The following is a 27,520-nucleotide window of genomic DNA, read 5'->3' as shown; positions in this document are numbered from 1 at the left end:
ATTTAAACCAAAGAGGACGTTAGAATAATTTGATCCCATTCCTTTATCAGACAAACTGTGGGAGGGAGGCTGATTATCTTGTCTTGATTTATTCAGAGGTAACATTAGAATTAGTGCCTAGGTCTCTAATTTTAGTTACATCCTTTGTGTTACTCCACTGTACTCTAGAAGTTGTTTTAACGTAAGTGTTGGTGTCTGAAAGGTCAAGGCTCAGGAAGAACTGTGTTGTATGAATAAGCTAGGCAGTAAAACTTGGATCTCTGCCAGCTTGATATGGTGTCCTATTAGCACTCCATGGTTGGTAAGACCAGTATTTCTAGGTTCTTTCTGTTTGACACACGGTGTAGGTAAATTCTTATAACGACGTAGAGAGGGAAGCAAATACCACTGAGTGGGCCGTGGTCCCATAGACAGTTTAATTATGCTTATCTGTTTAGAGAGACAACACCCACCGTCCATTAAGTTGTTGCTGGTTTTTAAAACTATGAGAGTCCTTCTTATTCCCTAGTGAATTTCTATCTAATACTATAATTATAATCATTACCAGTGCAGCTTACATTTTTTCTGTTTAAATTTCCATTAAATTTTAATAATATATAGTACTGTAACTTGTATCAAGTTGTTACAACAACAACAAAATTCTGTTCTGTTAATGGATATTTGAGCATCTAAGTTTAATTTTAAATACTTGGTAACTTCCATAGTTTCATATACAAGAAAAAATTTGAAGTAAACAGTGGCCTATATTTGCTAATGAATGCGGTTGGGAAATTGCTAGAAAAGTTTAGGAAAAAGGAGTCCTTTATCATGTTACATAATTCAAGGTCAAAAGAAACACAGTGTTCCTCCTGAGATGGAAACCTCCTGTTAGTTTTCATCACATGTACCTGATTTCAGCTAAAATGTAATACACATTGAATAAGACCAGAACCTATTTTTCTTCTTCTTTTAGATTTATGCTTATATTTGTACCTTTCATATTAGAAGAAAAAAACAGGAAATAAAAGTAACTTGAGTCCTAAACAGCCTAAAAGGAAATGGCAAAGCTACACAATTCCATATTTCATTGTTTAGGCAAAAGAAAACATTTGGTTTTTTAATAATATCTTCTTAAGAATATTTACACAGTCGATTTAACCTCCTATCAGTTTATGCCCTTTGTATGTTTTAGATAACATTGTTGAATTTCCTTTGACTTAACACGAGGTGGACTTCCCTACGTGCTGAGCCTGTGCAGGCAGGCTCTCCCTCCTCCATCCCAACAAAAGCTGTTTTTTAAGCAGCTGTTACTAGTTTACAAAAGACTTTCCAACACTGTGTGCTTTGATTTCACCTCTCAGTTAGTTTTTGTTTGTCTGTTTTTTTGTTTGTTTTTCTTTGCGGTAAGCAGGCCTCTCACTGTTGTGGCCTCTCCCGTTGCGGAGCACAGGCTCCGGACGCGCAGGCTCAGCGGCCATGGCTCACGGGCCCAGCCGCTTCACGGCATGTGGGATCTTCCTGGACCGGGGCACGAACCCGCGTCCCCTGCATCGTCAGGCGGACTCTCAACCACGGCGCCACCAGGGAAGCCCCTCAGTTAGTTTTGAGGAAAACCACATCCCTTAGATTCTCTTGTCTTAACTCTCATGATACCAACTGAGTATGTTTAGACAATGCTGTTTTGAAATATTAGACAAAACCACAATGTAAACATAAGTTGCAATAGTCCTGGCTACGTACAAGGCATATTTTGATATTGGATACAGAAAACCCGTGAACTCTGAAAACAAAGGCGCTTTGGGCACCTCTTTGAAAATCTCAAAAAAGATAGACCCCCAAACAACTTTTATGACCTGAATCTAAGTCTGCTGGGTTTCCCATTCAAAGGAAGTAAATGGCCACCTTTTCAACAAGCAGATATTGTTTGCGTCAGACAGACTACAGTCAAGAAGCAATGTTCCACCTGTGAACACATGCCAGAAGGTGTCTGTTCCCAGAACCCAGACAGTCATGAATCAATTCCATTTGTATATTGCTTTTTTGGGTGCCCAATACTCCCAGCAAAGAATGAACATAGTTTTTAATGAGTCAGGGCAAGCTGGGTAAAACAAATGAGCATGTACACAATATCCTATATCCTATTTTGTTAATCGCAGATCATATGGCCTAAGTTAGTTTTACTCAGAATATTTTGATGTTAGTTACAGTCAGACAGGAAAGATTCACTCAGGTCCCCTCTGGCAGTAAAATAAAATACACATCGTAGAATGTCTATGGTGCGTGTATAGTTTTGAAGCATGTATGTACAACATGTACTCATTAGGATCATATGACCTAGGAAAGAGTATGAAAAAAACTTTAAACTATTATCATAAAATCTTTCTGTTTATACCTTTTACAGACACACCTCATTCTATTGTGGTTTGCTTTATTGCACTTGCATGTGTTGTGTTTTTTACAGATTGAAGGTTTGTGACAACCCTGCACTTAGCAAGTCTATTGGCGCCATTTTTCCAACAGCATTTGCTCACTTTGTGTCTCTGTGTCACATTGTGATCATTCTCTCAATATTTCACACTTTATTATTATTATTGTATTTATGGTGATCTGTGATCAGTGATCTTTGAATCAACGCTGTGAGTTGCTGAAGGCTCAGATGATAGCACTTTTTAGCAATAAAATATTTTTTAATTAAGGTATGTACATTGTTGTTTTACACATAAAGCTGTTGCACACTTAATAGACCACAGTGTGGCATAAACAACATTTATATAAACTGGGAAACCAAAACAATTCATGTCACTCGCTTTATTGTGATATTCACTTTATTGTGGTGATCTGGAGCCAAACACGCAACGTCTCTGAGTTATGCCTGTATTTTCATGCTTTTTAGTTCATAGAACATAGGGCATGAAGTAGTTATAGGAAAAACAAAACAAACCAAATACTGAGCCAATACAACCAAGGAGGGCAATTAATAGGTAATACAAAGTATCATGTAGTTTTTGACTTGATCTATTGGAGGTCTCCTTTCTACCCCAATATGCCTCCCCCCCAACCCCCCGAATTAGGAGGTTTCTCATTGAAGAGAATAGAATAGAATAATACATCATCCTTGGAGCAGGGATGGTCAGCAGGATGAGTGCATGGAAAATCCAAAGAAAACTTGAATATTGATTGCAGGAAACAAAGGACACCTATGTTATGGAGCACGGCTGTACCATTGAGCTGACTAAAGGAAAGTCACTTCAAGATAATAGGTAAGGGACTTCCCTGGTGGCGCAGTGGTTAAGAATCCGCGTGCCAATACCAGGGACACGGGTTCGAGCCCTGGTCCAGAAAGATCCCACATGCCGCGGAGCAACTAGGCCTGTGCGCCACAACTACTGAGCCTGCGCTCTAAAGCCCGCGAGCCACAGCTACTGCAGCCCACGTGCCTAGAGCCCGTGCTCCGCAACAAGAGAAGCCATCGCAATGAGAAGCCTGCGCACCACAAAGAAGAGGAGCCCCCGCTTGCCCACAACTGGAGAAAGCCCACACGTAGCAACAAAGACCCAGTGCAGCCAAAAATAAACAGATACATAAAGTAAAAAAAAAAGAAGAAGAAGAAAAGACAGACATTTTGCAGATCATTTAAGAGGTAAACAAAGCATCCTATGTAGTTGATTCACAGTATTAATAAATTAAATTTATTTAATTTGCATATTAAATAAACTTTAAGTAAGCATATGAATAGAGCAGGAGTTCCTATCACAGTAACAAGGGTCCTGAAAGAAGGAAATCTTATTCCACTGGAGTCCAATGAGGGACAAGAATTGCACAGGACACACAGAAGAGGATCACGGGCCAAGACGAGCAGAAGAAAGGCCTCTAAAATTTACCCAGAGAACAATTCGCTTAATCGCTCTGGCTAAAGGTTTCTCTAGTGCTATTTAAGAGGATGACTGAGAAGTGTATGCCAGAGCTCCCTCGGAGGTCACAGCATGTATTTGTGTCGAAGTTAATGAATTCTGGGCTTTCCAAATCACTCTCACTAATCTTTTCTTCATAAATCTCAGAAATGCAGACGCCTAATGAGATTGATATCTGAACTAGGCTGCCTCTGTGTGTATGGCTAGGATTTTGAAGGCCAGAGTAGGAAAAGCCAGGTGCGTGCAACCTAAACAGAATTTTGCTCTAATCGGATTTATTTCTGGCAGTGTATAGTACATGGTACATCTGTTTGCCACCTTCAGGGCTATGTTATTGATAGTTTCTTATTAGTGTGATAACCATATCCATTTGTGGACTTAACATTAACTTGGCTTTTTATTGTAAATCTGAAACTGTGATTATTTCCCGCCTTTTCTGCCTGAGTTTCTATAGCTGCTATTGCCCAAATAGTTTAGCTATATTCTCGACTTTTCTTGATTTATCTAGACATTATAGGGAAGAAGACTAGGTCTGAGTCTTATAAGGTTGCTGACTACACAGCTAGTTGCCTCCAGATACTGTCAACTATATCAATTAAAGAAGTATGAAGTGGGGCTTCCCTGGTGGTGCAGTGATTGACAGTCCGCCTGCCGATGTAGGGGACACGGGTTCGTGTCCCGGTCCGGGAAGATCCCACATGCCGAGGAGCGGCTGGGCCCGTGAGCCATGGCCGCTGAGCCTGCGCGTCCGGAGCCTGTGCTCCGCAACGGGAGAGGCCACAACAGTGAGAGGCCCGCGTACCGCAAAAAAAAAAAAAAAGTATGAAGTGGTAGAGATCTTAGAAAAACTAGTCCAGTTTCTCACCAAATGAAGAAATCCTTCTTTAGGACCTGAACTTGATCATCTAGCTTCTGTTTGGACCGTTCCTGTGACAGTGGTGCTCCATTGTGAGGCAGTGGGCTTTATTGGGGAAGACTCTTCATGTGCTCGTTTAGGGTACTTTCTTTACTTTCATGCAGTGGTCCTTGTCTGATGTCTTGGAAAGTAGAATAAACTCTGCATGGGATAGGCCTTCAAATATTTGTAGATAAATAGGGTGATTATTCTTTTCTCTTTAGACTAAACACCCATGAATGCATACATTTTGGGTCTCCAGACATTCATTAGTCCATTTGGCCTCTTTGGAATAAAGTTCAGTTTGTCAGTGTTCCTCTTCAAGTGGATATATCAAGACTGTTCCCCACAGATAATCTGACTTTAGAAATTATAATGGGATGATCCCTGCCCAACTCTACCAACAGCTGGATTTAGGCTCTGTAGTATCGTTCCGTGTAACCTAACAGTACATTTTTGGGTTCTCGACATCATTATCACACATTGTGGTCAACTCAACCATCTGATCTTTTCAGAGCAGATATTTTCAAGACTAGACTGCCATCGCCTGGAATATAATTAAAAAATTAAAAGCATTATTTTGTATTATACGTGATAAATTGCATCTCTTTGGTTTTATCACAGCACTCCATTAATTGGAGAGTCTGCTGAATCCAGATGCAATGTATTTGCTGTCCCTCCCAGTGTGGTGTCATTTACAAACTTGATGAACCTGGCTCCACGTCTTCCTTCCGGTCACTGGTGAATAGCCCGTGGTTTGGCTTCTCTAAGATTATTAGTCTATCAGTGTTACCCATTGGCTTAGTTATTGCAAAAAAATGTATATGCTATCATTGGCATTTCTTCACTTCAAAACAGATATCCAGAGAGTTTCTATCAAATACCTTCTTTAATTCAAATTTCAGTATATCCGTGACATTCCCCTGTTCCCTGTCCAACAGTCTTGTTTAAAAAGTTAATAGGTTAGTTTAATTGTGACTTTCCTTTGGAATATATACTGGTATCAGATTTTAGGTTTAAGATCTAAAATTGCAGACATCGGGCTTCCCTGGTGGCGCAGTGGTTGGGAGTCCGCCTGCCGATGCAGGGGACACGGGTTCATGCCCCGGTCTGGGAAGATCCCACATGCCGCGGAGCGGCTGGGCCCGTGAGCCATGGCCGCTGAGCCTGCGCATTCGGAGCCTGTGCTCCGCAACGGGAGAGGCCACAACAGTGAGAGGCCCGCGTACCGCAAGAAAAAAAAAAAAAAAAAATTGCAGACATCTGTCAAACTTACTGAACTGTAGTTGGTGGACTCCATCCCTTTTCTCTTAGATGACCGGAAAAAAAGACTTCTGGCACTCCTCCCATTCTTTAATTTTCAAAGATTCCAGACACCGTTTCTATAGTCGCATCTGTGATTCCTTCAGTTCCCTGGGAAGCAATTCCGGTGGGACTAGAGAAAGGAATTTATTTAAATTAGATATGCTTTGACTGTCATTTCACCTTTATCATGTTTTATTTCATTTTAAAGCATTTGTTGGCCACTTTCTGATTTAAGAGTGCTACCTTTATATAGAAGGTGGTAACAAAAGAGAAGGTGAGTAGTGACTTTTCTGTCACTTATTAACAGAACATCTTTATAAGCATTATCTTGTTATACATTTATAATTACCCATATTTTATCCTTTTAAAAATTATTTTAGTTTTTCTGCATCTTTATAATCTTCCAGAAACAATTCTGGTAGGTCTGTGACGTGCTTTTGAGTTCATCCTTGTTTCCATGTCCTCCTCTATATCTTACATTTTTTAAGCATCTCACTAGATAATTTTCTTTCCCAATTTTAAATATTCACAATTATGTTGATAGATCATGCTGTCACATTCATTTTTAAGTTTCTGGCAATTGAATCACAATTATTTTTCTATCATTTACTTTTTGTCATCAGCTTTATTAGAGCCTGGCATATGTGTAATCCTGTGCACAATATTTTGTTTCTTTTCCCTTTTACTTTTATTGGTAGTATTTTTCAATTTCAAGGTGACACAAGCATGGATGCTTAAGGATTCTATAATTTTCCCAGAAATAACTCTTTTTTCATTGATGTCAGCTCCCTTTGCTCCTGAGGCATCAGCACCACTTGAGCAGCACCCGTGCAGAGTAGCCTGGACCCCAGCTCTGTGCTACCCTATATTTAGGTGTTTAAGGTACCACTCCCATCAAACAGCAGCCCCTCTTCAGGGGTCTGGGTCCCAGCTGTGCAGGGCCCCTTCTCCTCCAAGCTTTCAAGTTTTAATAACCTCTTCCCTTTGTTTCCTCAGGTTTAGGGAGTGGTAGCTGTCTCCTGCAGTTTCTATTTCAATATACCTCATAATCCTTTATATTAAGTTCTCTCTGTTAAAATAACCGGAGAACTTCTATTTCCTGATTTGTATCCCTGAACAACAAAGCACCAATGACAGAATACCAATTCATTTTCTGTTTCTTCCTTCCTTATCCTAAGTCATAACATTCAAATGAAAGTAGAAATGAACACACGTCTGTTTCCCCTAGGTGATCAGCTTTGCACCTAGAATGTTTTCCTTGACTCTTAGATTCATTCTCAAGTACATCAACAACAGTGAAAAGCATCACTGGGATCAAGCTTCACAACATTTGTTACCATCCATTGATGCAGTTTCTGCTTTTGCTCTTATCTCAATCTTGCAGTCACTGAACTCACTACATTGGCTTTTACTCTACGATCCCTTTGAATTCGTCTCCTTCTGAATTTTTTCCCCTGAATTATTTATTTATTTATATCGAGGACAGTTTATTTTTAAGATGCTGCAAGAAAAGGTATATGTCCTTGATTTTGCAACATACTGTCAAGCAGGGAGAGTATTATGCACTTTTGCTGAATAGGGTTGCACATCAGCTCAAGAAGAAGCCCATATGCTACAATCTGCAGGTTACTGGAACTCTTCACAGGGTATGTACATCCTCCAAGTCTCTGAATGATCTAAACTCCATAATGTTTCTCTGACCACCTGCCCTTACAAAATTACCTTTAAGCGTACCAGAATCAGTGTTCGTTCACAGGATGACAGTGACAATGATAACCCTAGCCTAGGACAATTGTTCTCAAATATTTCTGTTTTGGAACACTTTACACTACTAAAAATTATTGAGGATCTCAAAAACTTTTGCTTATGTGGATTATATCTATCAATATTTGCTGAGTCAGAAGTTATAACTGAGAATTTTAAAATATTTTCGTTCATTTAAAAATAATAAAAATAACAAGTAAAGCATTTTCATGAAAATAGCCATGTGTTATACTTTTTGTAAATCTGATGTCTGGATTAATAGAAGACAGCTGATTCTCTCACATCTGCTCTGCATTCAATCTTTTGTAACGTTGCTTTGGTTGAAGTATATGAAGACTTCCACCTCACACAAATACCTAGTTTGAAAAGAGAAGAGTATCTTAATAACATATTCAAATAATTGTGTGTATTCTTCTTTGATATTATACCAAAACATGGCAAGTGGTAGTTTCTTAAAGTTCAGTTTCAGTATGGGATATAAAAGCATGTTAATTAACTTTATGTATCTATACGTTACAATCCATGGGTCTCTCTTGCACTTTGATCCATGCTTGATTTTATAAAATGATATGTTAGTCATTCGGAAACTCTTGATTCGCTGATGGTTGACATATTTCATTCTATAATAGAAAAATTACTTTCATTAAAATAACCACTGAGCTCATTTGAAAGCTCCTTAAGTATTGAGGAGTTATCGAACTCATGGTGGCAAATTTGAAAAATTCTAAGATTTTACTCAAAAACTTGAATTTTGTTATTGACAACAAGCTTGTCAATTGTTTTCCTTGAAATCAGCTCATTTCCATGAAATCAGCTCATTTCTTTGATTTTGAAGAAATTATCAGCCAGATGCCTAATTCTGCACAATCATAGCTTGTCTGCCAGTTATTCTTTCAGGCAGGGGTGGTGTTTCATGCAAAAAAGCAGCTAGTTCGTTTGCAACTCAAAAAATAGCACATGGGCTATTACTTGAGAAAATCATTGTGCTTCATTTTGTGGCAGAAGTGCTTGACGTGCGTTACCCATTACATCACATAGAATATCAAAGAGAAGTAGCCTAACGGGTGAAGATTTTTAAAAAACTAGTAATTGTTAAATGTTTCATCAAGGAAGTTCTTAATTGAAACTACTTTTTTTTTAAATTGAAAATGTGTAGAGATGATTCTGGGTGCAATGGCCTTTCTTAGTGTTCAGGCACTAGCAGGTTTGCCCATCTTTGCCTTTGCACCATTAGTGCAAATGTAACGCAGTGGAAGAGGCAAATAACACCTTAGTATAATGATAAAAATATCAATAGTTTTGACCTCATGAACCCCTGGAAAATCTTCAGGGACCCCCAGGAGTCTGCGGAACACACTTTAAAAGGCAATATGTTGATTCCAGCCACTATTTAGAAACTCTCCCTTATGATAAAGAATGAATTCATATCATTGGTTTAAAAACACATAACAAGCTTTATTCTATTCCCAATAATTAGTTTAACCAATTTGAAATTGTTTGTTTTTAATAAGTGGCATTTAATATCATATTTCATGGCTAAAATGGCAGTAAATGATCAAAAACAGCATAGGAGAAATAGCATATGAACTTATGTGGTCTTGTCATAAGAAAAAAATAATGCTGGAAAGTTTGTCGTTTCCTGTGTCACATGTTGCATCTGTGTACTTTGCACTGGAAATTAGAACGCTTTTTCTTCTTCCTTTATATACACTTATTCTCATCATATTTTCCTCTTAATCATTTAGCTACTCCACTTGTAATATTTTGTCAATACTAAAAGTTTTCTAATCTCATCAAAATCATGAGCTCATGTCATTAAATGGTGGTGCTTTTGAGTCTAAACAAAAAGGAGTCAATTTCACTTCATTGTATAGGTGGGAGGCTCAAGAAATGTTTTCCCATTCTGACAAGTACCATCAGAATTTATGGTCTTTCTCAAAGAGAGAAATAATTCTCTTTACAGGAGGTAGTAGAAACTGAGCTGCTCTTCTGAATTTGCAAATCATCCTTTCTTGACACAGATAAGAACCGCTATCTTAAATCTTATGCTTCTCAAGGAAAGCGTGGCAGCGCACTGTCCTTCCTTTCTTTTTTCTCATCCTTACGTATATAAATCCAATCTCTTCATACTTTCCAGAAGTTTCTACACATTTTTCAGAATAATAATAAGTTTCTACACATTTTTCATACTTTCCAGAAGTCTTCTACACATTTTTCAGAACAGTGAACTAGACTCCTGAAAAGATGGGGAAGGCTGGGATAGTAGCTCTAATTTCTACAGTGCTGAGCTGTAGCATGACATAGGAGAATTCAATCTTTGCAGAATCAGTTTTATTTTAGATGAGAACAGTCTGAGTCAATCTGATAAGTTCACAAAAATAAAACCCTCTGGTTACTTCAGATAAAATGGAAGGAAAACAAACTCTTTCGATTTCCTCTTATTTCAAGGAAAGGTCACAGGGGAATCATTTGACTTTGCAACTTTATATGCTTAAATCATTTTCAGAAATTTACAGCTTGTCATCCTAAAATTTTAAATCACTGTTAAGGAGTTAGAGTGACTGTACACAGCACACATGAAGAAAAATATGCTTAGAAGCATGTAACACTAATAGTTGATACAATATTTGTATCTTAGAAAGTCTTTAGTTATTTGAAAATCTTGTTAGAAACCCTATGCTGGGATTTAAAACGCTTTTGGCAGATTTCATCAGATAGATCTGATTGCGCTCTGTTGCTTTGGCCTATGCCATCAATATGCAGCGTTGCCTAAAGGTGCCAATGCACAGCTAAACTGTGGGCTGACAGAAAACATCATCGGCCAAGAGATTCACCTAGAATCCGGCTCACAGAGCTTGGGGTTCCCCTTTGGCACAAAAGCATCAGGAGCACATCAGTTCTAGGGGCAAAAGTGCAAACTCCGGAACGCCATGTAGAGAATGATTATGGTTGACAACACCCTGGGCAGTGTTTATCTTTCCAAAGTGACGTGAGGACTCTTCATTCATCTTTGTCTTTTTGGAAATGCCCAGAAAAGTCATTTTTGAAATCATTACCAATAGCATGATAATATAGGCCAGTAATCCGGTGTTGGATTTTTGAATGGCAGAGGTTAATGAAACAGCATCACCAAGGACAGTCTCTTCTCAATAGTCACTTTCCTAAACATTTCACTTTACATTAGTCTCTGTTGTTTTCACTACATTACATAATCGTGTTTGCATCCCGTGTTTCCCCACATACGGCTTTTCTTTCCTTGTTTAGAGGGGAAAATGAAAATGTTTCCTTGCAAAATTCTTTTGCTCTCTTGCTTTTTCTTTGTCGAGACAGCAGTCAACACAGCTGTCAGCAGAGGCTGCTTGGTGCTTTAGAAACGTGTATCAGCAGAAGACGTTCTGTCCTTGGGTGCCAGGGCAAATTAAAGAGAGGAGAGGCCAGCTGGGTGGTTACTGGTTTTGGTAAGGAGAGAGGAGCCCTACCTTTTCTACCCCTGCCCATCTGCCCCGTTCCTTCCTGCCTGTCTCCTTTTATCAATTATCCTTTCACCTCCCTAGGGCTGGTAAACCAATCAATCACCATATTAATTGTGAGGTTCCAGTGCAACTCCTAATCTGCAAGGAAGAATTAGAACCCACTTCTTCTGATCCCTAGAGCAGTGATTTTCAAACTTTGCTGTGGTGTGTAAATTCATCTGAGACTTTGTAGGTCCCAGGTGAGGCAAGGGATCTTCATTTTTAATAAATATAAGGTAATTTTGACTGAAGTGATCCCAAGACTAACTTCGAGAAACATTTAGAAACTGTGTTTCCACCGCCTTTCCATCTAACCTTGGGGGTGGGCTAAGGAAGAGTTGGAAAAGCTTCCTAGGTGAATCTGGTTCAACACCCATCCTACTTGACAACTCTTTCTGTAGACCAGGAGTTCTCAGTCTTGGCTGTACTGTAGCATCTCCTGGGAAGAGTTTTTTTTTTTTTTAAATGCAGTTGCCCAGACCCACCCCCAAAGATTCTGATTTAAAAGGCACTGGTATTTTTTGAAAAAACTTCCCAGTGACTTTATTATATAGATCTAAAGCAGAGGTTCTCAAAGTGTGGTCTCGCGATCACCGTCACGAGAACATGTTCGAAACGCAGATGTTTGGCCCTACTGAATCAGGAATCTGGGGATTGGAACCAGCGTTAAAGGAGACCTCCCAGTGATTCTAATACATGCTAAAATGTGAGAGCCATTGTTCTAGACCAAAATTCAAACTTAAAGCAATGGATCTTTAGATAAGACTCTTCTAGTGATTGATAAATCAGCTATGTTTTCCTTCTCCTCTATACTAGTATTTTTTTTTTGCACGCACACCTGAACAAAGAATACACTGTTATTGCTAACATAAAAGCTTGCCGTAAGAACATTTAATAAATTACAGTGAGACAAAAGAATTGATACCCCCTGAGAGATGTAGAGACCATTAACCTTGCTGCTCATTATTCTATCACATTGAGGGTCAGTAGTCTTTTAAAATAGATGTCAAAGATGAGAAAAATGCTGGAAGACAAAAGATGAGCCCAGATTTAGAGTATTTCTCCCTTTTCTCCCCCTATATGACATGGAAAGAGTAGAATAAGCAGAATTAACTACATAAGCAACCTTCTAAAAGTAGTGGCTTCCTTTCAAATTCAAGTTTTAGAGTTTAATAAATAAAGTAGTGACGTTTGTTTGGCAGTTATGTAGTAAGACATTTTTATGTACCAGGCAAGATTCTCAGAGCTTTTCAAGTATCAAATTATTTAATCTTTACAGTGACATTTGAGGTTAGGTACAGCTATATTATGAGTGAGGAAAATAAGATGACGAGAGGTGAAGTATGATTTGCCTAAGATGACACAGCTATAAAGTGACTGAGCCTGTGATCTTAATTACTACATTATTTAGGGGAAAAAAATCACAGCTGCTGATTAATTCTTTAATGTGTTGAAATTTTATTTTGTTCAAAACCACTTTTTTGTGACCTCAATTTTTCTTCCAGTGTCCCCTCATGTGTCTTTTTGCATTTGTTTACAATTTATTTTGTGTGGGGGGGAACATTTTATATCACTTCTTTTTATTACTTGTGGTATAAATTTTCTGTTTTTAATCAGTTAGGGGAAAGTAACTGAAAAAAATCTGCCTTTTCAATCACAGGATGTTTTGAGTCCATTGCTTGAACTAAGTTGAGATATTTGGATAAGTAAAGAGAAGTGAACATATTTCACTTTCAAATTTTCCAAGGCAACATTAGCAGCTTCCTCTGCTTCTTTTGAGAAAGATGAATTTGACTATTTGAAGGAAGTCTCCACCAAAATTAATCCCTTTCCCAGGATTTGTTTTGCATATTATTTATCACATTGATAGGTTTCTACGTATTGTGGGTTTGGCAAAGTCATATAGAACAGCCAGAAAACTAATCTCTTGATACTTCTGTTTCAAAAAAGACAGAGAAATCCAAGCTGTCAGGTGTCAGAAAAAGTCGACACCTTATAAATTCTTGGCCCAGATTTGTAACCTAGTGCTTTTGAATAAACCTTCAATTTTCTCATTTATGATTAACAGTATGGTGGTTTCCTGTACCACAGCCTACATTTTTTCAGAAAAAAAAAAAGAAAGAATTAGAACAAAGGAGAGTGAGAGAAGGATTTTCTTTAAAAATCCTGGACTGAGTACATAATAATTATGTGATATACTGAAAGAGTAAAATGGACTGGATAATATCAATTAGATAATAGGACTGATTTCTGCTTCTTTCATACAGGATTGAGAATGGAGGAATTTATTTGGACCTCTGATTGCAGTTAGTAAGAGAGTTGATTGATCTAAGTACCTCTATATTCAACCTCTTTTACTTTTTCTCCTGTTAAGTTTTACTTTCTTTTCACTTCTGGGCACCTAGCTACAGGGCTAATGTTGGGGACTAAGCCGGTTGGAGGGCCCACCTTTTAGACAGGTCCTCAGGTGGTCACTACCATCTCTCCTGAGTTCAATCCCCTGGTGCTTGTGACAAGTCAGTAACTCATCTGGGTATCGAAAGAGCATGAGTTCCAGAAGGTATATTGGCTTGAGTGTAAATGCTGATTCTGACAGCTAGTCCTCTAGGGCTTCAGAAAAATGATTTCTCAAACATTCATTCTCTTCATTTGTAAAAATAAAACACAGGTATCTACTTTATAAGGTTGTTATTATGACTAGTCTTTGATTAATTACAGCAGTAGTAGCAACAACAACATAGCAGAGCATCACAATCACCAAACCCTCTTCTGAAATGCTGTGCACAAGATTTCCTCAACTCAGGTGAACTGGCTTTCCTCTTCAACTTCCTAAACTACTGGCAGAAGAAGAGTGGAGATGTCTGGCTATGTCAGAGAAAGTTTTCTGAACAAGCAGCTATTAAAGAACAATTGCGGAGCTGGATTAGGTTAACATTTCCCCCCAAATATGTATTTTTGCAACCCCTGTTAATTTCGAAAGGGAATTATGCAAATATCTTAAAGGACCAAATCTGGCCTTCAATCGGGAAAATCTGGGGTCCGTACTCCTTTAAGGATGTTTTAGTATGACACTGCTGCGCTTTGACCCATGCTGCTCAAGGCAGTGTGTGACTGCACACCTAACCCCACCGAATGCAAATGGCCACAGGCCCTGCATATTATTAGGAATTCTAATTGAATTTTATTCATAAAGCATTTTGTGGTTCTGTCAACATTTCATCAGAAGTGAACAATCTGTTTTTATTTTAACAACTTTATTGGAGTATAATTGCTTTACAATGGTGTGTTAGTTTCGGCTTTATAACAAAGTGAATCAGCTACGCATATACACATATCCCCATATCTCCTCCCTCTTCTGTCTCCCTCCCCCCCTCCCTATCCCACCCCTGTAAGTGGACACAAAGCACTGAGCTGATCTCCCTGTGCTATGCGGCTGCTTCCCACTAGCTATCTATTTTACATTTGGTAGTGTATATAAGTCCATGCCACTCTCGCACTTCGTCCCAGCTTACCCCTCACACTCCCTGTGTCAAGTCCCTTCTCTACGTCTGCATCTTTATCCCTGTCCTGCCCCTAGGTTCTTCAGAACCATTTTTATTTTTAGATTCCATATATATGTGTTAGCATACGGTATTTGTTTTTCTCTTTCTGACTTACTTTACTCTGTATGACAGACTTGAGGTCCATCCACCTCACTACAAATAGCTCAATTTTGTTTCCTTTTATGGCTGAGTAGTATTCCATTGTATATATGTGCCACATCTTCTTTATCCATTCATCTGTTGATGGGCACGTAGGTTGCTTCCATGTCCTCGCTATTGTAAATAGAGCTGCAGTGAACACGGTGGTACATGACTCTTTGAATTATGGTTTTCTCAGGGTATATGCCCAGTGGTGGGATTTCTGGGTCCTATGGTAGTTCTATTTTTCTTTTTTTAAGGAACCTCCATACTGTTCTCCATAGTGACTGTATCAATTTACATTCCCACCAACAGTACAAGAGGCTTCGCTTTTCTCCACACCCTCTCCAGCATTTATTGTTTGTAGATTTTTTGATGATGGCCATTCTGACTGGTGTGAGGTGATACCTCATTGTAGTTTTGATTTGCATTTCTCTAATGATTAGTGATATTGAATATTCTTTCATGTGTTTGTTGGCAATCTGTATAACTTCTTTGGAGAAATGTCTGTCTAGGTCTTCTGCCCATTTTTGGATTGGGTTGTTTGTTTTTTCGATATTGAGTTGCATGAGCTTCTTGTAAATTTTGGAGGTTAATCCTTTGCCAGTTGTTTCATATGCATATATTTTCTCCCATTCTGAAGGTTGTGTTTTCATTTTGTTTATGGTTTCCTTTGCTGTGCAAAAGCTTTTAAGTTTCAGTAGGTCCATTATGTTCATTTGTTTATTTTTGTTTTTATTTCCAGTTCTCTAGGTGGTGGGTCAAAAAGGATCTTGCTGTGATTTATGTCATAGAGTATTCTGCCTATGTTTTCCTCTGAGTCTTATAGTGTCCGGCCTTACATTTAGGTCTTCAATCCATTTTGTGTTTATTTTTGTGTATGGTATTAGGCAGTGTTCTTATTTCATTCTTTTTATATGTAGCTGTCCAGTTTTCCCAGCACCACTTATTGAAGAGGCTGTCTTTTCTCCATTGTATATTCTTGCCTCCTTTATCAGAAATAAGGTGACCATATGTGTATGGGTTTGTCTCTGGGATTTCTGTCCTGTTCCATTGATCTATATTTCTGTTTTTGTGCCAGTACCATCCTGTCTTAATTACTGTAGCTTTGTAGTATGGTCCAATGTCTGGGAGCCTGGTTCCTCCAGCTCCATTTTTCTTTCTCAAGATTGCTTTGGCTATTCGGGGTTTTTTGTGTTTCCATACAAATTGTGAAATTTTTTGTTCTTGTTCTGTGAAAAATGCCAGTGGTAGTTTGAGCGAATCTGTAGATTACTTTGGATAGTATAGTCATTTTCACAATGTTGATTCTTCCAATCCAAGAACATGGTATGTGTCTCCATCTGTTTGTATCATCTTTAACTTCTTTCATTAGTGTGTTATAGTTTTCTGCATACAGGTCTTTTGTCTCCTTGGGTAGGTTTATTTCTAGGTATTTTATTCTTTTTGTTGCAATGGTAAATGGGAGTGTTTCCTTAATTTCTCCTTCAGATTTTTCATCATTAGTGTATAGAAATGCAAGAGATTTTTGTGCATTAATTTTGCATCCTGCTACATTACCAAATTCATTGATTAGCTCTAGTAGTTTTCTGGTAGCATCTTTGGGATTCTCTGTGTATAGTATCATGTCATCTGCAAACAGTGACAGATTTACTTCTTCTTTTCCGATTTGGATACCTTTTATTTCTTCTTCTTCTCTGATTGCTATGGATAAAACTTCCAAAACTATGTTGAATAATAGTGGTGAGAGTGGACAACCTTGTCTTGTTCCTGATCTTAGAGGAAATGGTTTCAGTTTTTCACCATTGAGAACGATGCTGGCTGTGGGTTTGTCATATATGGCCTTTATTATGTTGAGATAAGTTCCCTCTATGCCTACTTCCTGGAGGGTTTTTATCATAAATGGGTGTTGAATTTTGTCGAAAGCTTTTTCTTCATCTATTGAGATGATCCTATGGTTTTTTCCGTCAATTTTTAAATGTGGTTTATCACATTGATTGATTTGTGTGTATTGAAGAATCCTTACATTCCTGAGAGAACCCCATTTGATCATGGTGTATGATCCTTTTAATGTGCTGTTGGATTCTGTTTGCTAGTATTTTGTTGAGTATTTTTGCATCTATGTTCATCAGTGATATTGGCCTGTAGTTTTCTTTCTTTGTGACATCTTTGTCTGGTTTTGAAATCAGGATGATGGTGGCCTCATAGAATGAATTTGGGAGTATTCCTCCCTCTGCTGTATTTTGGAAGATTTTGAGAAGGATAGGTGTTAGCTCTTCTCTAAATGTTTGATAGAATTTGCCTGTGAAGCCATCTGGTTCTGGGCTTTTGTTTGTTTGAAGATTTTTAATCACAGTCTCAACTTCAGTGCTCGTGATCAGGCTTTTCATAATTTCTGTTTCTTCCTGGTTCATTCTCAGAAGGTTGTGCTTTTCTAAGAATTTGTCTATTTCTTCTAGTTTGTACATTTTATTGGCATACAGTTGCTTGTAGTAATCTCTCATGATCGTTGGTATTTCTGCAGTGTCAGTTGTTACTACTCCTTTTTCATTTCTAATTCTATTGATTTGAGTCTTCTCCCTTTTTTTCTTGATGAGTCTGGCTAATGGTTATCAATTTTGTTTATCTTCTCAAGGAACCAGCTTTTCGTCTTATTAATCTTTGCTGTTGCTTCCTTCATTTCTTTTTCATCTATACCTGATCTGATCTTTATGATTTCTTTCCTTCTGCTAACTTTGGGGGTTTTTTGTTCTTCTTTCTTTAATTGCTTTAGGTATAAGGTTAGGTTGTTTATTTGAGATGTTTCTTGTTTCTTAAGGTAGGACTGTATTGCAGTAAATTTCCCTCTTAGAACTGCTTTTGCTGCATCCCATAGGTTTTGGTTCGTTGTGTTTTCATTGTCATTTGTTTCTAGGTGTTTTTTGATTTCCTCTTTGATTTCTTCAGTGATGTCTTGGTTATTTAGTAGTGTATTGTTTAGCCTCCATGTGTTTGTATGTTTTACAGGTTTTTTCCAGTAATTGGTATCTAGTCTCATAGCATTGTGGTCAGAAAAGATACTTGATACAATTTCAATTTTCTTAAATTTACCAAGGCTTGATTTGTGACCCAAGATATGAATTATCCTGGAGAATGTTCCATGATCACTTGAAAAGAAATTGTATTCTGTTGGTTTTGGATGGAATGTCCTATAAATCTCAATAAAGTCCATCTTATTTAATGTATCATTTAAAGCTTGTGTTTCCTTATTTATTTTCATTTTGGATGATCTGTCCATTGGTGAAAGTGGGGTGTTAAAGTCCCCTACTATGTTTGTGTTTCTGTCGATTTCCCCTTTTATGGCTGTTAGCATTTGCCTTATGTATTGAGGTGCTCCTAAGTTGGGTGCATAAATATTTACAATTGTTATATCTTCTTCTTGGATCGATCCGTTGATCATTATGTAGTGGCCTTGTTTCTCTCTTGTAATAATCTTTGTTTTAAAGCCTGTTTTGTCTGATATGAGAATTACTACTCCAGCTTTCTTTTGATTTCCATTCGCATGGAATATCTTTTCCCATCCCCTCACTTTCAGTCTTTATGTGTCTGTAGGTCTGAAGTGGGTCTCTTGTAGACAGCATATATATGGGTCTGGTTTTTGTATCCATTCAGCCAGTCTATGTCTTTTGGTTGGAGAATTTAATCCATTTACATTTAAGTTAGTTATCAGTATGTATGTACCTGTTACCATTTTCTTAATTGTTTTGGGGTTGTTATTGTAGGTCTTTTCCTTCTCTTGTGTTTCCTGCCTATAGAAGTTCCTTTAGCATTTGTTGTAAAGCTGGTTTGGTGGTGCTGAATTCTCTTAGCTTTCTCTTGTCTGTAAAGATTTTAATTTCTCCGTCAAATCTGAATGAGATCCTTGCTGGGTAGAGTCATCTTTGTTGTAGGTTTTTCCCTTTCCTCACTTTAAATATGTCCTGCCACTCCCTTCTGGCTTGCAGAGTTTCTGCTGAATGATCAGCTGTTAACCTTATGGGAATTCCCTTGTTTGTTATTTTTCCCTTGCTGCTTTTAATATTTTTTCTTTGTATTTAATTTTTGATAGTTTGATTAATATGTGTCTTGGTGTGTTTCTCCTTGGATTTATCCTGTTTGGGACTCTCTACACTTCCTGGACTTGACTGACTATTTCCCTTCCCATATTAGGGAAGTTTTCAACTATTATCTCTTCAAATATTTTCTCAGTCCCTTTCTTTTTCTCTTCTTCTTCTGGAACCCCTATAATTCGAATGTTGGTGTGTTTAATGTTGTCCCAGAGGTCTCTGAGACTGTCCTCAGTTCTTTTCATTCTTTTCTGTTTATTCTGCTCTGCAGTAGTTATTTTCACTATTTTATCCTCCAGCTCACTTATCCGTTCTTCTTCCTCAGTTATTCTGCTATTGATTCCTTCTAGAGAATTTTTAATTTCATTTATTGTGTTGTTCATCGTTATTTGTTTCATCTTTAGTTCTTCTAGGTCCTTGTTAAATGTTTCTTGCATTTTGTCTAATCTGTTTCCAAGATTTTGTATCATCCTTACTATCATTACTCTGAATTCTTTTTCAGGTAGACTGCTTATTTCCTCTTCATTTGTTTGGTCTCGTGGGTTTTTACCTTGTTCCTTCATCTACTGTGTGTTTCTCTGTCTTCTTATTTTGCTTAACTTACTGTGTTTGGGTTCTCCTTTTCGCAGTGTGCAGTTTTGTAGTTCCCGTTGTTTTTGGTGTCTTCCCCCAGTGGCTAAGGTTGGTTCAGTGTGTTGTGTAGGCTTCCTGGTGGAGGGGACTGGTGCCTCTGTTTTGGTGGATGAGGCTGGACCTTGTCTTTTTGATGGGCCAGACAACGTCTGGTGATGTGTTTCGGGGCGTCTCTGACCTTATTATGATTTTAGGTGGCCTTGGTGGTAATTGGTGGGGTTGTATTCCTGTCTTGCTAGTTGTTTGTCATAGGGTGTCCAGCACTGGAGCTTGCTGGTCATTGAGTGGAGCTGGTTCTTTGCCTTGAGATGGAGATCTTTGGGAGAGCTTTTGCTGTTTGATATTACTTGGAGCCGGGAGGTCTCTGGTGGACCAATATCCTGAACTCTGCTCTCCCACCTCAGAGGCACAGGATTGACACCCAGCCAGAGCACCAAGACCCTGTCAGCCGCTCAGCTCAGAAGAAAAGGGAGAAAATAAGAAAGAAATAGAGAAAGGAAGAAAAATAAATAAATGAATAAAATAAAGTTATTAATAAAATAAAAAATAATTATTAAATATTAAAAAATTAAAACGTAATTTAAAAAATGAAAGAAAGAAGAGAGGAACAAAACCGAAAAAGAAATCAAACAATTATAACAAGCGCTAAAAACTATACTAAAAAACAAAAATAGAAACAGACAGACAGAACCCTGGGACAAATGGTAAAAGCAAAGCTATACAGACACCATCACAAAAAGAAGGATACACATACAGACAAAAAGAGAAAAAGGAAAAAGAAATCTATATATATTTTCAAAAAAAGGAGGAAGAGAGCAACCAAAATAATAAACAAATCTACCAGTGATAATAAACTCTAAATACTAAACTACGATAAGCATAAAACCAGGAATAAATTAGATGCAGAAAGCAAACCCCAAATCTACAGTTGCTTCCCAAGTGTACTGCCTCAATTTTGTGATGAGTTGCTGTCTATTCAGTTATTCCAGAGATGCAGAGTACATCAGGTTAATTTTGGAGATTTAATCCATTGCTTCTGAGGCTGCTGGGAGAAATTTCCCTTTCTCTTCTTTGTTTGCACAGCTCCTGGGGTTCAGCTTTGGAATTGGCCCCGCCTCTGCGTGTAGGTTGCCTGAGGGCATGTTGTTTGCTCAGACAAACAGGAGTAGCTGATTAGGGGTTAAAGGAGCAGCTGCTTCGGGGGCTCTGGCTCACTCAGGCCGGGGGGAGGGAGGGGTACGGATGCGGGGCGAGCCTGCAGCGACAGAAGCCGGCGTGACGTTGCACCAGCCTGAGGCGCGCCGTGTGTTCTACCGGGGAAGTTGTCCCTGGATCACGGGACCCTGGCAGTGGCGGGCTGCACAGGCTCCCGGGAGGGGAGGTGTGGATAGTGACCCGTGCTTGCACACAGGCTTCTTGGTGGCGGCAGCAGCAGCCTTAGCATTTCATGCCCGTCTCTGGTGTTGCATACACCCGTCTCTGGAGCTCGTTTAGGCGGTGCTCTGAATCCCCTCTCCTCACACACCAGAAAACAATGGTCTCTTGCCTCTTAGGCAGGTCCAGACTTTTTCCCGGACTCCCTCTCGGCTAGCTGTGGCGTACTAGCCCCCTTCACGCTGTGTCCATGCAGCCAACCCCAGTCCTCTCCCTGGGATCTGACCTCTGAACCCCGAGTCTCAGCTCCCAGCCCCCACCGGCCCCAGGGGTGAGCAGACAAACCCCTCGGGCTGGTGAGTGCTGGTCGGCACCGATCCTCTGTGCGGGAATCTCTCCCCTTTGACCTCTGCACCCCTGTTGCTGTGCTCTCCTCCGTGGCTGCAAAGCTTCCTAGCCGCCAACCCCCATCTCTGCCAGTGAAGGGGCTTCCTAGTGTGTGGAAACTTTTCCTCCTTCACAGCTCCCTCCCACAGGTGCAGGTCCCATCCCTATTCTTTTGTGTCTGTTTATTGTTTTTTCTTTTGCCCTACCCAGGTATGTGGGGAGTTTCTTGCCTTTTGGGAAGTCTGAGGTCTTCTGCCAGTGTTTAGTAGGTGTTCTGTAGGAGTTGTTCCACATGTAGTTGTATTTCTGATGTATTTGTGGGGAGGAAGGTATTCTCCACTTCTTACTCCTCTGCCATCTTGAAGGTCTGACTCGAACAATCTGGTTTTTATCAATTCAGATACACAGGTTATCTGCAGACAGCCAGAAAATGAGCGGAATATCTCCAGTAAAAAAGATTATACTTTCAGATTAATTCTCTCTTGGAAAACAAAACTAACAAGAGTTAGTAACTCATGGATGAGAAATGCGAACACTAGAGAATCAGCCTTATTGTGGAGAAGTAGAATAATATTCAATTTATTGCTTTCCTAACTTATTGCAAAATGACACTGGGTACAGTGGTATCTGGGACTGACTTTTACCGGACATGCTTTCACTCGAAGTGATGAAAAAAAGGGTGAATTTCTTTTCCTCTCCTTTTCACTAGTTATTCTCCTATTGTTTTGAAGTGTTAAATGTTAGCTAATACCACACATCTGCAAGTGCGGAGTATAGAAGGTTTTCTTACTTAGATGAGCCAAAAAGTCGGCACTGCACCCTGATGACCCACATCTGTTCTCTTTGTGAGCCAATTCCACATAATGTGAATGAGTCAGAGAAAAACACGCTGGTTCAGTCAACAGCAGCTCTTTTTCTTCATGTTAGTAATGACTGGGACTTGGAGTTGGAACTGGCTTAAAAATATGTATCTTGTCCTTTCCCCGCCTGAAGGCAAGCATATGGCAGACAGTATTTTCATCATGAACCATCCCTCAGAAAAAAGATTTTACAACTTCCTTGAACACATTCTAGTGTCTATAATCTACAAATTGTGATCTGTCCATTTTCTCTTTTGCCACTTTATCTAAATTCCTATTGCTTCAACTTGCACTTATTTGACTTTGCTGTCAGCTGAAAGGGATTGCCTCTCTCCCTCCCATGTAATTTAGTACAGTCACTGGCTAGGGAGTCTCAGATAGCATGGCATTTAAAAAAATCTTGCACTGTTGGTAGAAATGTAAACTGGTGCAGCCACTGTGGAGAACAGTATGGGGGTTCCTTAAAAAACTGAAAATAGAGCTACCATATGACCCAGCAATCCCACTTCTGGGCGTATATCCAGAGAAAACCATAATTTGAAAAGATACATGCACCCCAATGTTTATAGCAGCACTACTTACAATAGCCAAGACATGGAAACAACCTAAATGTCCATCAGTAGAGAAATGCATAAAGAGGATGTGGTATGTGTGTGTGTGTGTGTGTGTGTGTGTGTGTGTGTATATAATGGAATACTACTCAGTCATAAAATAGAATGAAATAATGCTATTTGCAGCAACATGGAGGGACCTAGAGATGATCATATTAAGTGAAGTAAGCCAGACAAAGACAAATATCTTATATCGCTTATATGTGGAATCTAAAAAAAATGATACAAATGAACCTATATACAAAGTAGAAATAGACGCACAGACATAGAAAACAAACTTATACCTACCAAAGGGGAAAGGAATGGAGTGAGGGATAAATTAGGAGTTTGGGATTAACATATACACACTACTCTATGTAAAATAGATAACCAGTAAGGACCTACTGTATAGCACAGGGACCTATACACAATATTTTGTAATAACCTATAAGGGAAAATAATCTGAAAAAGAATATATATAATTGAATCACTTGGTTATACACCTGAAGCCAACACAACATTGTAAATCAACTATACTTCAATAACAATAAATAAATAAAAAATAATGATTGAATGAACAACAAAATATCATGGCAGTATATTTGTGGTAAAAAGGATATGACTCGTATTGACAGTTATTTATCTCTTTACAAAAACGTTTAGTGTCCACTTATGTGGCCTCCTGATGTGTCCTCCAAAGCTCTTTTATACCTATGAGTGTATGGACAATAGAGATTTTGCTTTGCATTACAGTGGAGGCTCTTGGTAGCCTGGGGAAAGGAATACCTCACACACCTTTCCAAAGGGTAGAAATATCAATACAACCCTGTAGTCATTTGGTTGGTTTCCTGCCCAAGTCTCTCTTGCTTTAGAAGGCTTCAAATTGTTTAGTGGAAGAGAAGAAAAAAAAGATGCTCAAATGTAGATAGAATAAGAGTATATGGAGAAAAGGAGAGAGTTTTCCATTTTTAAGCACAGTGCCTAAATTTGAAAATAAACTTGCATTAACCAATACACTTAACAAGTGTGAAAATAATGGTAGCTGTTTGAGGAGAGAAGGCACGGTCTCAATCATTTTTTCCTGTGTCTTCTGCTTCTTGTGCCCAGCATCTTCCTCACCCACCTTGACTAAATTATGGGAAGGACTAATGGAAAGTAAAGAATAGATTGAAAATGAGGCCAGTGTACTGAGAAAAGTGTTCACTCAACTCAGGTTTCAGTCTCATGAGCAATTGCATTGAAGCCTTCATTTCTTTGCCAGTAGGCCTTAAAACAAGTTGTGTCACAAAAGTAAAGTAACTCATATAGGTCTAATGATAGCTTCTATTTTATTTGTTGTAAGTTCTAGATATAATTCGTGGAAAGCTATCTAAGTGAATTAGGGCTTCTGTGGTTTTCAAGGGACAGAATTTAAATTCAGTCTTGAGCTAAACTTGGATATTTTGGCCCCTGCGACCAAAAACTCCAGGAGGTGGATATGACTTTAGATACGGCTGATCAAGACATATATCCACGAACAGCATCCCTTTTCTCTCTGTCTCAGCTTTGCTTTTTTCTGCATGATTTATTCTCAGGAAGGATCTTTCCACAGGTTAGAAAAAGAGGAGCTCACCGCCCCCCCCCCCCGTCCTTGCAGCGTCACAATACCCAAGGAAAGAGAATTTTTCTTTGCTGACATTCCCAGAAATAGTCCAGTGATTGTGGATCTATTGTCCTGACTTGAGTCGCATACCCATCCCTGAGTATTTCAGTGGTTCTGGGATATATCTGAATGAGCCTGGCTTCTCTTGTCCTGATCAGTTCAAGGTGGTGATGATAATTGGTAGCTCACATGGAATGAGACATCTGCCAGGTGAGGGGACCCCTGGACAAAGAGACTTCCAGTACTTTTATCTTTCCACCTGTGAGAAGTGTTGTAACAGGGCTCAGAAAATACTTCCACTAGAGTGTAAGGCAAAGAAACCTCTTCAGCGAACCATTACCACTGGCCTAATGTGTGGTTCTGGGTCCTAAAATTCGTTTTGCAGAATGCTTAGACCACCTCTCTTTTTTTTGGTGCCTGTTCCAAGACTACAGAACCTCTATTTATCAGTAGCTACATTGCAGGACCTGTGAATTTTCCACTTAGTCTGTGGAGGGGCTTTCCACACACAGGTCGACCTACCTCTGGCTTAGCATATGAGGTCAACCTGAAACACGTAATTAATTACCCACAGAAAAGTCAAGTACTCTTACCAGAAGAAAGAAAACCAGGAAGAAAAGGAGAGGTATCTATGTCAGTATGTCAGTATATATTAAAAATACTATTTGATACTATTTTCAAAGGCAATGTAATTTGATAATTGATTGATCATATTTTGTGATGACTGGCAAAAGTGAATATTTTCTGTGAATAAAGACATTTGTGATTAGGGAATTTTTTATTATAATGTATATAGTTCATTACATAAATACTTCTGTAGCTCAAGGTTATTCTTTTTTAGGTTTGCAACTCCTTTTGCCCGTTTGACTTATGTTTATTGTTTCTGTTGTGTATTAGGCAGAGTTTTCCAGAGAAACATAACCAAAGGATGTGTATACATGTAGAAAGAGATTTAATTTAAGGAACTGGCTCACACAGTCATGGAGGCTGGCAAGTCCCCAAATCTGGGGCAGCAGGCTGGGGACCCAGGGAAGAGCTGATGGTGCAGTTCAAGTCCAAAGGCTGTCTGCTGTAGAATTTTTTCTTGTCCCTGGGAGAGGTTGGTCTTTTGTTCTATTCAGGCCTTCAGCTGATTGGATGAGGCCCACCCTATAAAGGGCAATCTGCTTTGCTCAAAGTTTACCAAAGTAAATATTAATCTCATTCAAAAACAGCCTCACAGAAACATCCAGAATAGTGTTTGACCAAATATCTGGGAATTGTGGCCCAGCCAAGGTGACACATAAAATTAGCCATCACATACTGTAAAGTACTATGCTGTGGCAAATTGGATTTTATGAATTTGTGGTTATTTTCATGATCCAATGAGTTGCACACTTTTGGGAACTTCATGTCAGATTTTATCACTATGAAATTAGTATTGTTATAAAAATTTGTCGAAAATATTTTTAGGTGACCTTGAGATTTTTAAGAGAGAACCTGTGATCTTATAACACTAAGGTTTAGAATGTGTTTTAAAGCAGAAATTGTTCAGTTTAATAATTTTTTCCTAAAGCAGAAAATACTAAATACATTGAAAATGAGCAGGAAAAAAATTTTGTTTTCTAAGGATTATCAGATTGTAAGAAAGGGAGAAGGTAAGCTTTATGGTTCCCATGATGGTTTGATAATGGCCAAGTAAGCCTATTCATTCATCAAATACAGGACATAATGCCCCTTTACGCACTCATTCACATCACTCCCACTTCCTGCATATTTTCAGCAGGGAAATTTGCAATCTGAGTCAATAGTTGATGTTCTCAATGTATTTCCTTCCAGAATTCCAGAACCAAAACAACTTGGCCATTTATAAGTTGGAATCAGTCCCAGGTCTTAGATTTATGTATGTATGTATGTATGTATGTGTATATGTATGTATTAATGATTGTTTTCTTTAAAAGTGGCTAGTCAGTTTGTGAACTCTCATTAAAGAGAAGTGGGATATGTACAGCATTCAGACACAAATAAGCCTGGTTATGGTGAAATAAGATGGTTAGTGTGCATTTGCTCTTGCCCACTCTGGGTATAAGAATTTTGACTACAAAATATGCTAGTTCAGGTAGATTTTTCCAAGAATACTTGGAGAAGTCTTTCAATTCCCGCTTTAGGAAGACAATGAAAATGTTAGGTGAAAGTGAACACATGCAAGGGATTGGAAGTGACATTTATTTCACTGTGGTGTTAAGCATAATGATGAACAACAGGGGAGGGTTCTGTTATTGATTTCCCATCCTGTCTTCATTTTAAAGTGGGTGAAACTTCCTTAATGTGTGTGGCTAAGAGAAATATCTTTGTTCTCATCCAGATGCAGTCTGTACCTCCCACACCCATATACACCTCATTCTTACATTGCCATTTCTAAGTAGGAACACATCCTGTTCTGAGTTATGATGATGGAGTCAAGTTCTGCTTCTCAGTCTATCTTATGCCTCTCACAAAATTTATCTCAAGAGTCACTGTCGGGCTTCCCTGGTGGTGCAGTAGTTGAGAGTCCGCCTGCCGATGCAGGGGATACGGGTTCGTGCCCCGGTCCGGGAAGATCCCACATGCCGTGGAGCGGCTGGGCCCGTGAGCCATGGCCGCTGAGCCTGCACGTCCGGAACCTGTGCTCCGCAACGGAAGAGGCCACAACAGTGAGAGGCCCGCGTACCGCAAAAAAAAAAAAAAAAAAAAAAAAAGAGTCACTGTCAGTGTTTTTATTAAGAAAGTTCATTACTTTTGGAAAATTTTCCATAGTTAATTGCATATGATCCTGGGATGTCTCTTCTTTGCCAGGTTCCGTACATCACTCTCTCTCATTTCTGTGCTTTTTTTTTTTTTTTTTTTTTTTTTTTTTTTGCGGTACGCGGGCCTCTCACTGTTGT

Source organism: Lagenorhynchus albirostris, chromosome 11 (assembly GCF_949774975.1).
Source record: "Lagenorhynchus albirostris chromosome 11, mLagAlb1.1, whole genome shotgun sequence".
Classification (NCBI taxonomy): Eukaryota; Metazoa; Chordata; class Mammalia; order Artiodactyla; family Delphinidae; genus Lagenorhynchus; species Lagenorhynchus albirostris.
The sequence above is the reverse complement of the archived record's forward strand: the minus strand, read 5'-3'. Positions refer to the sequence as shown.